Source organism: Varroa jacobsoni, unplaced genomic scaffold (genome assembly GCF_002532875.2).
Source record: "Varroa jacobsoni isolate VJ856 unplaced genomic scaffold, vjacob_1.0 scaffold_478, whole genome shotgun sequence".
Lineage (NCBI taxonomy): Eukaryota > Metazoa > Arthropoda > Arachnida > Mesostigmata > Varroidae > Varroa > Varroa jacobsoni.
Window position 1 is genome coordinate 10,464 of NW_019213380.1, and position 14,399 is coordinate 24,862.

Consider the following 14,399-nt stretch of genomic DNA (forward strand, 5'->3'; position numbering starts at 1 on the left):
ACATTTAGTGTGGGTCATCAAGTACTTATGTCCGCGTGTATGGGAAGAACTCCTCTTGAGGAGTCATTTATTCTTCAGATGCGTTTTACTTACTATAAAGGGTTATCGCCATGTTTACATGCCTATTCGACACGATTGTCACAGGGTGCGCAAATCACAATGGACAAAGAGCAAAGGTTCGATAAACGAAGACAATTCACCTCGAATAGGTTACATAATAGTGAGATATGTTTCGAAAGCAACAATGATCAATCAGTCGTAGCTTGGAGTAATGAGGATAAATTGGCCGAACAGGTATTTTTGAGGCTAAGCGCCTCAGTCGGGCGCTTAGCTCATATTCCTGCCGAAACCCTTTTGAATATACACCACACTGCTCGCACATAATCATTTCTATTGAAGTATAGCTTGTATCTGACATACACGATAGAGCTTTAAAGGAGAGTGGAAATACTTCAAGAAACTGCGTAATTCCAGAACAATAGGATAATTCATCCGATTGGCAAGTCAGTCCTCCTTATAATTGCCAACTCGTTGTGGCTTCTGTTGGGCGCTTCCGGAAGATTTAAAAGAACGTCTGCCTTCTACCTTCAAAATTAGATTTATCGAGATCGTGCAGACCGTTGTCGTTGGCACTGGCGTGCGTCACACTCCGTATGCGAAGACGAGAGGCTTCGTCTCTATGCTGTCATTCTAAGTGAGTCCTGCTGGAAAAGGCTAGCCATGCTAAATCCGTGTCTATAGCGTAAATACTATATATCTACAAGGCATAACAACCCACAATTACAATCTTTTAGTTTGATTATATATTATTGCACTTATTATCATTGTAATTGTCGCGAACCAATAACAATTAAACGCAGTTCGCCTCTATATACGCGTATCTGGAACTGGCCAGTGTGCTCTTGGCTCGAGCCGATTTGGGTCTGTTTTCTTCAGTGTCATTTTGTGCCTTAACCGCTATCAGGCTCAAAACCTCGCATTTGTTAGAATCGTCGATTTGCAAGCGTATGCATCAGGATCTAAGCACGACCATTGTCAATTCAATCTCAGTAAACTTTACTCAAGCGTGCGAGTTCCGTTAGTCTAAAGTTCAATTAAAAACTAGATGACACTTCCATGACGTAAAGCGTATGGGTGGCATTTTAGTGGAAGGAATCAACAGGTGCTTAGGTTATAAGTGCTTCTTCGTCATTGTGTTCTCTGTAGATTCTTTTTTTTTTCCTGGTTTTATTATTTTAGCTAATTAAATAATCGTGTGCGCATGTATCCAGAACTAACGTGTTAAGCCGCAATTGATAAATCGTACCGGTCTAATTCAATCACGTCTAGGTACGAACAACCCAGCTTTTAATATGTTTCTCTTGTAGGCAACGATGGACCGTCTTGAAGTGAGTCTATTAGAGAGTAAAAAACAGTCACGTTATAACTGCGTCATTTCCGATCTATTGCCATTTCGGTCAAACTAATTACGGTGTTATTGCTACGAATTCAGCTAAACTATAGATACTGACAGTTCATCGATTGTCACGTTCGAAGCACCGCAGGTCCGATGGCATCGAAACGAAGTCCACCTTTATCAGACTCGGGGCCTTGCCAATGACACAAAACAGCTTCTATGTACGGTTTAGCCTAATTGTGCCTATGAGGCTCACTAGAATATTACGACACGATAATGGATCAGTTTATTTTATGACAACACCTATGCTTCGAAAAAAGGCTGTTCTTTTTACGAACCGGTATAGATTTGTGCTTTAACCGCCGTTACCAACAACTTCAATTGATAAGCTAGCAGGGGCACTGTGAAGTGGCTTTTTATCGTCCCTCTTTTCGATGACGGCACATGGTGTCGAACAAAACAGGCTGCCGCGTCAACCTTACAGAAAAAAAGTAAAAAAACTGCGCAGTTGCATCAGTATACCACGTTCTGATGTCTCCATACTCTGACCTCTGCACGAAATCTACACAAGAAAAACTGGCAAGGTTTTTCAAATGACTTCGTTTACCGTAAAACTTCCTTAATCATGGTAAGTCTCATTACACGTCAGGTATCTTCTGCTGGATTAAAAGGTAACCGTGGCACGGCTGTGACCAGTTTTACACGCGCTATCACATTTTAAAAATTATACGTGTGTCAAAAGAAAGCGATAAGCTAGGGGTGAGGACTGAGGCGGTACTTAGCCAACTGCCGATATTTCAGGTCAGAGTGTTAAGGGCTTTGCTCTTGGTGTGCAAATGGCCTGTGTTGTGCCTGACAGGGCATACAGGTAATGCTTTTGTAATTTAACTAACTAAAGCTAGGAAGAGTCCATCAAAGCGCTTACTTTACTTAATGGCCTTTCAAACGGTATACGGTTGCATATGAAGGAAGGGTGGGTTCACGGAATATGATAGACGTAAATTCTCTCTATGAAGGATTAGAAGGTGTCTTCTCGTTGAAATAAGTCGGTAAAAGATAACTGTTACTTCTCCGGCGCAAGCGAAACACCTGTTGAATCGTATTTACTTTTCGTACTTAATTCGAAATTGCACATTAAAATTCGTTTGTTAAAAAAATTAGGAATGCAAAATAAGATCCTCACCGGCATCATCATCATCATCGAAAAGATTTCGCACAGGTAGCAATTGGCTGTTCACAGTAAATTTATGGCTGAAGACTCTGTCACGTCGGTCATCGCATACCAAATGATTACCTTAAAGAATGTTACCTTTAATAATTATAATAAATGACCATCTTTAGATTTATGTTTTGCTCAGTCATGTTTATCACCACACCGTTATGGCCATCCCCAACCTTTTTCAATTGCCTTAGCAGCGTCGATTGCCACTGGCCCATCACATCCATGCTTACGGTTTGCTCAGGCACCTACTGCTGCCTTTTATGGAACAGCAAAGCGGAACTTTAGACCGCTCGTCTGCACTTCTCGTCGTCGTCTTTCTAAAGTTCTTTGACTGCCGTTCTCCTACGTTTTGAACTGCCTCATATTTCTAACTGGGATATTTTCTTTCCAATTGGTTCATTCAAGTTTACTTTGTCACTTCGTCAGCGAATCCTGCACCGGTGCATTTCTTACGCTGAACCCAGCCTACTGCCAGGTCGTCCTTGCCACCACGCTATAGGGTGCTTCCGTCATCGCAGTCTGTCCGAGCGTGAAGGTCCGCCATGTGTTCCGTCCACGTCATGTGGAACGGGACTTCTACCGGTTCGCAGGCGTTGATAACTTACATGGCCGTAGCCGTATGTAATCTCTTTGCTGGTCAATCTCTAAGAGCACTCTAGTCTTTTCCTTTCGTTTTGATGCAGTGCTGATTTGCTATCTGGATTGAGCAGTTTCAAAGGGTGCGAAGCAACTAGCCTCTTGCAACTTGGCAGACGTGGTTTCATTGTAGGAGCGAATGCCGCAGCTTTTGCTGACGTAACTAGTGCGGCTAGCTCTTTTCGTTTTCGTGACAAAAATCGATGTGGCCGTTCGCTGATCGGGCTCGTGCCTGTTTGCTTCTCCTACTGCAATTCCAATGGCGGATCGGATTCAGTAGGTAGACGCTGAAAGTGATGGCAGGCAGACGGACGTGGAAGTGGTGGCAGTTACGGAATCGCGCCGTTGACGTGACTGCGTCTCCGTAAGTAGTAGCCATTGAGAAAAAGTAGTAGCAGCAGAAATAGCTGCGATGGTTAACAGGAACTAATACTGCTGCTGCTGCTTCTGGGGTTGATTCCTCTTGCGATTCTGGGAGTGGACACATTTCACGCCACGTTTAGCGCCATTGGCTTCGAGTTTTTCGGCACAGCGGGCACGCACTAGCCAGCAAGAGGTGATGCTGGCCTAACGTGGCTACGGTGGCCGGTGGCAGGCGGTGATTCGTTTTTCTTTCGCTGACACTGTTTGACGTTCCGTCCTTCAACATAACTCTACCTAGAAGTCTATCCCCTTTCACTTTCCGATTCGCCTTACATAGGGTCAAACTTAGGGGGCGAAGGGAAATGAAACCGAGGGTGCTTGGTCTTTCCCTGTGCCACTGCCAAAGCAATCTATATGGCCCACGTAGTTTCTGCGTATCAACCTACCATAAGAGATGCCTGCTGACACGTAGAGAGGGGTCTCATAAAACAGACTCTTTTACTTCGGTCCTTCTGTAGACGACCTTTGAAAACGGTAGCGTTGTAATGTTGAGATGAAGCAGTTGTACCATCCGAGGCTGACAAGGTCCAGTTAGCGGGAGCCCTAAGCCACTACGGCTACACACTTGAAGTGTTGGATTATTAATCAGGTTGAAAAAGGGCGGCAGTGACAAAGCTTTTCTAATTTATATAATTACAATGCAGTTTTGAAAGATATGCAGGGGTATTTTGAAGGAAAGTTGTATGTGGCTACGGACGTCACACACTGACAAAGAGCATGCAGCGAACATAGTCAAATAAGGTCCACCGGTCATAACCTAACTGGTTTACTTTCGCTTTACTGGTTTCGTTTTGGCTCAATTTGTCAGGACCTTGTGACCTTTGATTGACTACGCGACGTTTTTAATTATCAGGCTTGAATTAGCTGAAATAGAGAAAGAGCACAGTTGTAAGGTGCCTACCTACCATACTTTGGAACAGATGAGGTGGTCTAAGTTTGAAACCGGACGTAGACATACTTTGCTTTCAGTTGGTGGCCAGCTATTTAAAACGATGTTCAAAAAACCCAATATCCGATGTAAAAGCCACAGACATTTATTGGGACAATTTTAATTCCAATATTACCTTTCTAGTAAATGGCTGATTTAAAAAAAATTACTTTGTTGGTCGCTAAATATATTCCATCAACGTACCCATTTAACAAAATTAGTAACATGAAAAACTTAAGACATTTATGTCTTAAGAAGCCATATATATCTATAGACACCAGCATTTGTTGTTGCCATTTAGGGATAAGCAAATATGTGCCAAGATGTTCAGTTCCATTTTTTTCATCGGATCAATGTCACACTAGAGCAATGGTTCTAATCCCATGGTGGGAGATATGCCCAAACTAAGCTTTAAGCGAACGGCCTTGGCGTTAATAGACAAAGCAGAGATAGCTAGCTATAACCGATCCGCTTATTACACAAGCGCTGCTCGTTTCCTTCTGGAAAAATAGTGATAAAAATTGAAGCAATGAGTATCATTACGACTTCATAAAGCTTATAACAGTTCAGGTAATTCAGCTCAAAAAGTTGACAACTCACTGAAAATACCAATCATAGATGTAACTCATAATAAAGTTTATCTTAATGTAAGATCCGCTGATGAAGGCCCGAACGACGTTCTTCAAAGGGCTGCGTAGCAGTCGTTTGCTATTACTAATACAAGGTAATTGACAACGATACAGTACACCATAGATCTCGTTTGATCCCTTTTCCAGGGAGTATTTCCAAATGGATCAGCAGGATATTTGGATCCTGTCTCGCTCGTACTTCGTACGGTTTCCGATATGTTTCTATACGGCTAAGCCGTTTTCCTGCGTCCTGCTCGTTAGGCTGCTGGCAGCCCTTTTCCTCTATAGTGGCCTTTGAAGGAAATAGGCCCACTAGGTACGGTCGCCCCATCAGCAGCAGCTACCACTAACTGGACCCTCCCGAATGGCACGTGAGTTATTCGATTATCAAAACCTGGCGACTTCTGGTCTTCAGGACGGCCAGTCGACCGGCTCTACCACGGACCAGCGTCAATGGACAAATGACTAACCTCAACTGACCGTCTGAGGTGAAAACCCCAACAAAAGCGGCCTGTCTTGTTTCTAAAATAGCAGCGGCAGTAGCAGTAGGATCACAGTAGAAGGAGAGGGAGCTTTCGACTGCCACTCCTCAAGCGGACGGTTGTAGTGAAGGGAAATAAAGGAAACGTTGATGCTACTAAGAGATTCCATTGTGGCAGCATTCCAAAATTTGCGAAAATTCATACCTGCTACTACCACAGTTTCACTGCTGCAACCTGCAATGGCATATCTGAGCCCGAGGCTACCACTCTTATCGCTTGAGCTATTTGCACTTTATTTATATCCCGTAGTTGAAAGTGATTTGCTTGCCTTCGAGTTTGAACCACTTCCGGTTCAACCACAATAGCAAAGGACCATTGCAGCTGCTGGTCACGCTACCCCTGGTTTCAGAGTTGCTCGGGACTGCCAGCTTCCCAGCACCCCCGATAAAGGGGGTCGGTGGATTTTTACAGTTAAGTTTGCGTACCTCATACTATTAGTCTTTGCCCACAAATTTTCTCCGGGGTACAACCGAAAAACCGAGCTCGGTTTTCCCTAGCCGCTTTTGCCTGCAGGGACCGCCTACCGCATCCTGTTGAAGATCGTCTTTTATCAAATTTAACAAATACACTGGTGTTAGTTAGCCATAGTTGAATAAATTGATAATAACTGATTATAAAGGGAACTTCCTTGAGGCGTATAGAGTAATGTAGACGTACTGATATGTTTTATTTATAATAAATATGTACCAGTGGCGTGGATTTGTTTATTACGTGCATTGCCAATTATGGGATAGGCAATGACATCGAGTTAGTTAAACAATGAAGAAGATAACGCTATCCCCATAGTTTTAAGGTCACATAATTGTTTACGATGAAATTGTTCTAGTTGAGAAATTTGTAAGATTGACGTTTCATCCAAGGTTTACCTTTTTCAGGGGGTCAGTTACCTTTTTCTTTGAAGTTTGCCTGTTGGAACAGAATTTATTTAAAAATACCAAATACGTTTTCGATGCGAAAGAAAGCAAATTTTGTATTGGCGTCTAATTGCAACATGTGCTGGTCAGCATGGAGGGTTGTTGTCAACTATAATCATCTATCGGTGCTTACGTATATGTAACAATCTGAATAGATTTTACGGTATTTCGTATTCAAATTTTCGCTGATCAGATACCAATAGGGATGAATCAGTGAGAATTATAAGGGTCGTCCAACTCATCTCCATTCGTTATTTCATGTTTAAGAATATTGTTGACATACATTCATGATTTTTTTTGGGGAAATTGCCATTACAACGACAATGATCTTATATATATGTTGCCTAATATAAATATATGATAATATATGTTGCCTAAAAATGAATAAATTTACAGACCTCTTTGTTTAAGTTTTTTCTGCGACTCTTCAATCCAGTAAATTCAAGTACCCAAGAAGATTCGAAAAATGCGATAACATCTGAACCATTTGAATAATGACTAGGTTTTAAAGTTAATATAGTTCTAAGGCCTAGTACCTGCGACCCGGCACCCCAAAAATCTCTATAGATCAAGTATATGCCTAGGACAAAAATCTATGAAAGAAGTAAATAACTAAGATTTGCACAGTCTAATAGAAAGAGTTCGATGTTTTTTTCTTCCTTTGTCTCCACATTCGTCTATGTTCACAGCCTTAACACGTCGAAGATAACCTGTTTTATTCGAAGCGGCCTGGCCTATGTAGAGGAGCTGTTAGGGTCAGGATATTTATATCACCTACAAGTAAATAACGGGCCAACACCAAATGGCAGCACAGACGTTACATGCACCCTTGGGGTCTCTTTCTGATTTTGACGTGATGTCCTCCGCTATATCCTAGAGGTGCCTCATTCCTGTCAAACATAATCTCGTTGTCACATCGGTGGCACGTGACGATCGCCCCCTAATAGTTGGGAATGTTGCCTTTTTTTTCTTCGCCGCAGAGGGTTCGTCGTCCATTCTTCCGTAGAAGGTAAATATGGAAGGCCCGACGTCATCCCATCGTATATTGTGCCCAGCCAATCATCAAAAACTACACGTGATTAAGAAGCTCCACGTTTGCCAAGGCCCCAGTTCCAGTAGAAACCGATACGATTTAGTGCACTGTGTTAAAATATTAATGTCAATATTACGAAGGCAACAATCGAAAAGTAACATTTTCATTGCAATTCATATTGCACAGGGAAAATTGCAATATCATACAAGTAGCTTGTAAAGGGGCACTGCATAATCGCAGAGTCGTAATACGGCATAATGAAGCTGATTAACGTGATTTTATGCTGCTATTTTTTATGTAGATCCACAAGTAAGTTATAGACTAATAGATAAAGTTGCCACTCACAGCCCCGTCACTTTCTCTGTGGCTTGTCTTTGCCTAAACTTCCAACCACTATTAGCAAACCACTTCCGCTAACATTAAATTACGACACATACTCATAGACGTTGAGGCATTTCGTTGTTAAAATCCGCTGTACGGCAGCAGCGCGACATTAGAAGCGATCCGCCATGCCTACTAAGCGCATCCGGGTTAATTTGTCGGTCGGGCTGCAAATAATTCGGCATGTTTTAACTAATTTTATTTTTATCTCACGGTACTACGTTCCCTTCGCCCTTTCCTATCTGCTACTGTTACCCACTTGTCCGGCCCAGGTTTGCTACGTGACTTTTTCGCGCCTTCGCCTCGCTTCCCTACTATTAGCAACAACTTCTGCTGCGCTTGCTATTCTCGCATCTCACTTCGACGCAGGTACCAGTGCATGTCCTTCGCCCGCTATAACCGATGCTTCTTTAGTTCAGGCTGCTTACTAGTATGCCTTCGTCGAGTAAATGGGATGGTGTATACTCCAGCCAACCGGTCGGGCAAAAACGTTCGTTTTACCCCCCTAGACTCATCCACTACTCCCAAAAGCCCCGAGTTTCTATTTTCAGCGTTTTTGTCTTTTTCCAAACAAAAGCGTTGATTTGTTTCAACCGAAGAAGCGAAAGCTTAGGCAGAACTGTGTTACGAAGCTATGAGTCGCGCCTCCTCGGTCCGACACCTTGATAGTTTGAATATCGCAGCGGGAATAGTAGCAACAAAAGCCATATCTAACGCTGACTAACCGTGTTAGATTGGCAGCAGCCGTTGCCATTGCAGTGGCTAGAAGTTCCTCTATCGGAAAAAAGCATGACCAGCAGTGTTCGCGATTTATTTAATCGCTTATTGTGTAGTAATTGCAGCTACTGTGGTTACCGATTGAAACGGACGCGGCAGACGAGTCAGTGAATTACCTACATGTTCATCATCTGTAAGCATATGCTTTGTCCTATGAAAAACGCCTGACTTCTAGCTGCTGCCAGCCAGAAAGCCAATATCAAATAGGCATTTGTTGCCCCTTCGCGTATTGACGTAACGTTCGCTGTTTGTCATCTTCAATAGGTGCTATATTCAATAAATTTGATCTATTTGCTGGTGCCGGCTGGGTGGCAGCCGTCAAGCAGACTCTGGTGATTCTTTGCAAATGACCGTCATGTAGTTAGCTATCAAGGAAGCTATGCATACACTCTCATCTTTACTTAGTCTTCGCGTACGTCGCAGTGCACACTGTGCTTAGGTTCCAAGACTCATATTGTAATAATAACATTATTGTTAATACTTGAGAGGAAAACTAAAACTTTACAATTATCTCTTATAATATGTATGTAGAGTTCTGAATGAAGTTGAAAAAAATTGCTGATGCCGGTCTCTCACAAGAGGCTCTTTATTCAGCACGAGCTCAAAATTTCCATTGAATATACACATTTCAAACAACGTGACATATTGCCGTGCATCAAAAACGCTCAATTTGTACTGTGACCGCAGGTTTGCTCGTGTGCCACCTTTTCCCATTTTGTTTCCCAATTTATTGGCGTGTTTTGCGTAAATGTTGGTAGGGTTATTTCGAAAATCGCTCTAGACTGAGAACTGGTCGTTCGGTGCTTATATCTACTATGATATCTGTTATAGTTATTTTCTAACTTACCTAAACCTATCGTGTGATTTTTTACTGTAGTTCACTGTTCGTGAACAAATATATACGAATTCAATTGGATTTCAGGTGAGCCTTCCGAAATAGAGAAACATAACTTTCCAGTTGCCAATACAAGCGATCTCTATAGCCGTAGGATGAAACAGCCTCGGGTTACGTGTTTACACTTGATGATTACGAATCCTTTCTTGTTTCATTGATACTTATATAGGCAGTATATATGAGAAATTACTACCAGTAGTAAATAGGTTTGTCTCGATACGCAAACCTGCTGGGTAAACTTCAGCAACAAGTTCGAGCTCTGACCTCCCCAAAGACCCAGTTCGATGTGAATTAGCTATAAGCATTTACAAACAATATTTTCTGTTACATTATCAGCCTTATCAAACTTGTGGATTCTTGTGGATTTTGTACCAGTGGCATAAACGATACTCACGGTCATTTGCGCAGAACGGGGCCGCCCGTATCGATTCTCGACCCTGTCGTCGAGTATAGCTTGTACGATCAAGCTTTTCTTCGATTTGAAAATAGATTAACGCCACACCTACATCGCCCGATTGCCTCTAAGTCGAGTCGATACCACTTGATACGCTCCAGGCGTTTCTTGGCTACTAACATTTACTTCTTTTCTTCGAAGCATTGTCTTTGCTGACCCGTAGGAGCACGCTTGCTGAAGACAGCTGTTTTTGCTTAGTCATCAACTAATCGGTGGACAACGCCGACATAGATTACGCGCTATCAGCATCTTGAGCCGATCGTCTAATTTCTTCCTATTTTTTTTTTTTCACTACCCCCTACGCGCTCGATGCCGCTACGGTGGCGACCGCTGTGCTGCTGGACGGGTCTTCTAAAAAGCTTATCCTCCACAACGACCCGGAAACGGTATAACTGCAATCGGGTGGGCCAGTAAAAAAAGGAGGGTCTATAATGCGATGTGTATGCAAATACGTACGTACGTACGTACGTCATGGCAGAGTTCGCTAAATAATGTAACCTTCCTGGTAGCAGGGAACGCTTAGGCCAATTACTGTTTGACTAATAGTAATTGTATATAGTAATATACAATAATATAGTAGTACGCGGCTATGGGAATGGTGGTTTTTTTCGCCGTCGATTAACGCCCGTTCCAGAAGGCCATCCTTTACGATTCAGGAGTATATCTAATTTCAGATGCGACAATGTTGAAGAAGAGTACTTTGGATTTGTCTCACACGCTAGTTGAATACAAATATTACAAAAAAAATAATGCTCCCATATCTTAACGTTTTGTTTATCGATGTATTTATGATGTCATATTGTACCAATAACTATGGCATCATAGTTCGCCAGTCTTAAATGTTACTCATGTTAAAATCAGAAGGTTAGTTGCTGATTCGGGCATTGGTTGCCCCCTCAGCCACTGTATCGTTTCATAGCCTGTCTCATCCGCCCTGACCTCTTGCACGAACTAACGAGTAACCGTATAGCGTTTACATACGTAGTTACGCCACCATTCACAGATTCCCTTAACGGTCAATGCTTCTGTATACGTCAAGTAGGTGGGACTAAAAATCCTGGAATTATCAAAAGCGGAACACATGTCGTTTCGATTTAGGTTAAGGTCAGTCCGTTCAAGATACCGCCGGCCAACGCTATATATAAGTTAAGAATTCAGTCCACGAGCAGCGGTACGCCATTACAATTACGTACCTGGTTGTAGTGTAATAAAGGTGAACAATTTAATCGTCCGTTTACGGTGGCTGAAAATAGCGAAGCGAAACGACCTCCGCAGCATAAATGACTAGGTCGCATAGGGTTTGTTATTTTTACCCGTAACAAAGCGGCGTAACATGGCGCTACTTTCTTTTACTGCACCCGCCAACGGTCATCGTAGTCCCTCCTTACCGCCGCCGACGATTTCCTCCCGTTCTAATAGTGGTGCGGTGAACGTTGCTTGAAGCATCAATACCATACCTAGCGTCAGTGGCCAACCTCGTATTATGTGTAAAGCCTCCTCATTATTAGACCCTATCCGGCAATAACCGTTAAGTCAAGAATGTCGTTCTTACGGCACACTTGGATACCTACCTATACTTCATTATAAAAACGATAGGCGTATTGTTCGATATTAGAAGCAAGATGCCTACAATTGCCGTTATGGTTTAAGTGTGCTAGCATATGAGAGGCGTACCGCTGCTCGTGGACTGAATTCTTAACTGCAAGCTGACACACATAATGTTATTAAACAGCAGTAATAACAATTTGAGTTAGTTATCTAGCTAGGAAAAGGATATTGCCCCGCGGACAATAGCAGCAAGACGCTTGTCGACTAAAGAAGCATTGACTTGACAATGGCGCTACTGCAGCTTTTTTTTTGTTCGCTTTGCAGATGCCGACAAATACTTCAATGTTCTTTGTCGATGATTGAATAGAAAAAAAAATATTGTACAGGCGTCGACTCCCACACAGCCGCCGACTGGCTTGTCGGTTAACAATCCGGCTGGCTGCGAGCTAATTGAAAGGACGATCTTGTCGTCTTGGCGATTGCTTGCAGATTCGGGTACAGATCCTTATGTGGATTGCAGCTATTGAGAGCTACGGCCATGAGGTGGCCATATTGCTGATACATTCGTCTACGTGCTGGTTGTGTCACCAAACTGTGACCTTGTGTACGCTCACATGTTCCCTATCTTCACACGTTCCCACGACGCCTGCGATTGTCGAAGGCTTCCCTTCTTTACCCTGCACACTTGGAGTACGCTATCCGCAGCAACAAGAACGACAAGTGAGCTTTCCGTTTTGCTGAGCAGGGTAAACGAGAGGTGAAAAGACGCTTAGGTATGAACAGGTCGCAGACGCTCCTCTCCTCCTTGTTGAACTCGCGCTATTCCCGCAAAACTGGTATGGTATGCCTCAGAATGGGCAATAGCCTCCCTCAGGTCACTAATTTGCATGCGACATGGGATGCGCCTCACATCTGCAGAAGGATGTGTACGTCCAGCGAAGGAAAGCAATGCGAGCACGCGCCTGTCATCGGCAACCATTGTAATAGTGGCAGTAGCAGATAGCACAGCTGGGAAGACAAAATGAATACGCATAGCCTATGCATCCGGAAGTGTTAATATTGTCACTTCCGCTCTTTCCTTCGAGCGTCCTCTCAAACCAACTTATTTCCGCTTACTGGGAGACCTCTTGTGGGCTTAGTCTTCGACGCTACCTCATTCCTTCAGTGGCATGGCCTCTCGCCTTTTTCCGCCTACTACCTCCTTCGCTTTGTTATTCTCTCTCTTTTCGAAAGGGAGAAAACATATGGATGAAAGAAACAGGTGGGTAGGTCCTTTTTCGGTACTCCCTTCAGTGTATGCGAAGCACCTCCAGAATCGAAGGAGACGATGGCGACGATCACCGAGCGAGACATAGGAGAGTGACACGTGGCTGTGCAAACGTACTCAGCGAGCAAGCATTATAGAGATTCACGGCGTTGTGTATTAAGAAGGGTCGCTTTTCCCGCTCTCTCGCCGTATTTAGTCTAGGACCATTGAATTGAATGGCTACAGTATCAACAAATACTCGTTGTAACAGTGTAAGCAGTAAGCTTATATATATATATATATATATATATATATATATAAAAGCTTGCAAGTAACCGAAGACGCGGCCTTTTCTGTATTCTACTATGATCAATGTTGTTCCCGTCTGTACGAGACCAATGCGGTGTAGCCGCTCCCAGCGACGAGACTAGAAAAAATAATAAACAAAGAATCGGAACCGTTCGTTCGATGTTTCACTTGTGATACATATAGCTAGCTTAGTATGGAGAATTAGTCAGACAATACAACACGCAGCGAAATTGATGTTTGACGAATGTGTAAAGAAGTAACGGCCATGAGAGAGATACTGGCACGGGAGCGCTGGTACGGGAAAAACGTGCCCCATGCTTGCAGCGTTGAACGCCATTGAGAGGAAGAGACGGAAAACCAAATCCATAATGAAAGAAGCTCCATATAGGGAGATGGTCTGCTGTCACTATTTAGGAAACGTGCGCAACTACTGCTTTGCAATAAGGCCACGTGCTTTATAAAATACATTGGATGTATTTTGTCTAACATGTAGGTAAGCACATTTATTCAGACTGGGTATTGTAGAGGCGAAACGGTGTATGACTACTTCCTTGTTGTTTTTAAATACCATTTACTAGTAAAGTAGTTTAAAAACTCGCACAAAAACCACAGAATCCAAGGGCCTGAATTCTGCGCTTGGTTGAAGTGTTTGGCAACCCTAGTACCCGGGTGGTTTGCTTATATACGGAGTTGTTTTTGCTAACTTAACACACTTCTTACCGGCGTACACATTAGATACAATTATTTAGTAGAATGGAAGTGAAACAACAAAGGTCACACGAATTTCCCAAAATATCTCGCTTTACTTTATCGATCCTTCTACTTTGTAAACCTTCCCTCTGCCGTAAATTTCTCCTGCCCGTCAAACAATGCACAGGTTACACCTGTTTGCCAGTGATGTCCAGCGTGTGTACACGTATGTCTTTTTTGGATTCTGATAGTGACAACGAAGATGATGAACAAAAAAAGCGTTAAAAAATGATAACACCCTATGAGTTTCCCTAGGCAGTTAGGAAGGTTTTCGCAGATCGAGGTCCCAACCGTTCCACGATTCTCCTTCAGTTGT

The 14,399-nt window shown here is 43.0% G+C and overlaps 1 protein-coding gene across 1 annotated transcript in view; it reads left to right on the plus strand.

Moving 5' to 3' along the window:
* Nucleotides 1-14,399, plus strand: part of Camta (Calmodulin-binding transcription activator) — a gene marked incomplete at its 5' end in the record, with an annotated part of 110,653 nt that overhangs the window by 5,456 nt on the left and 90,798 nt on the right. The window lies entirely within an intron of this gene.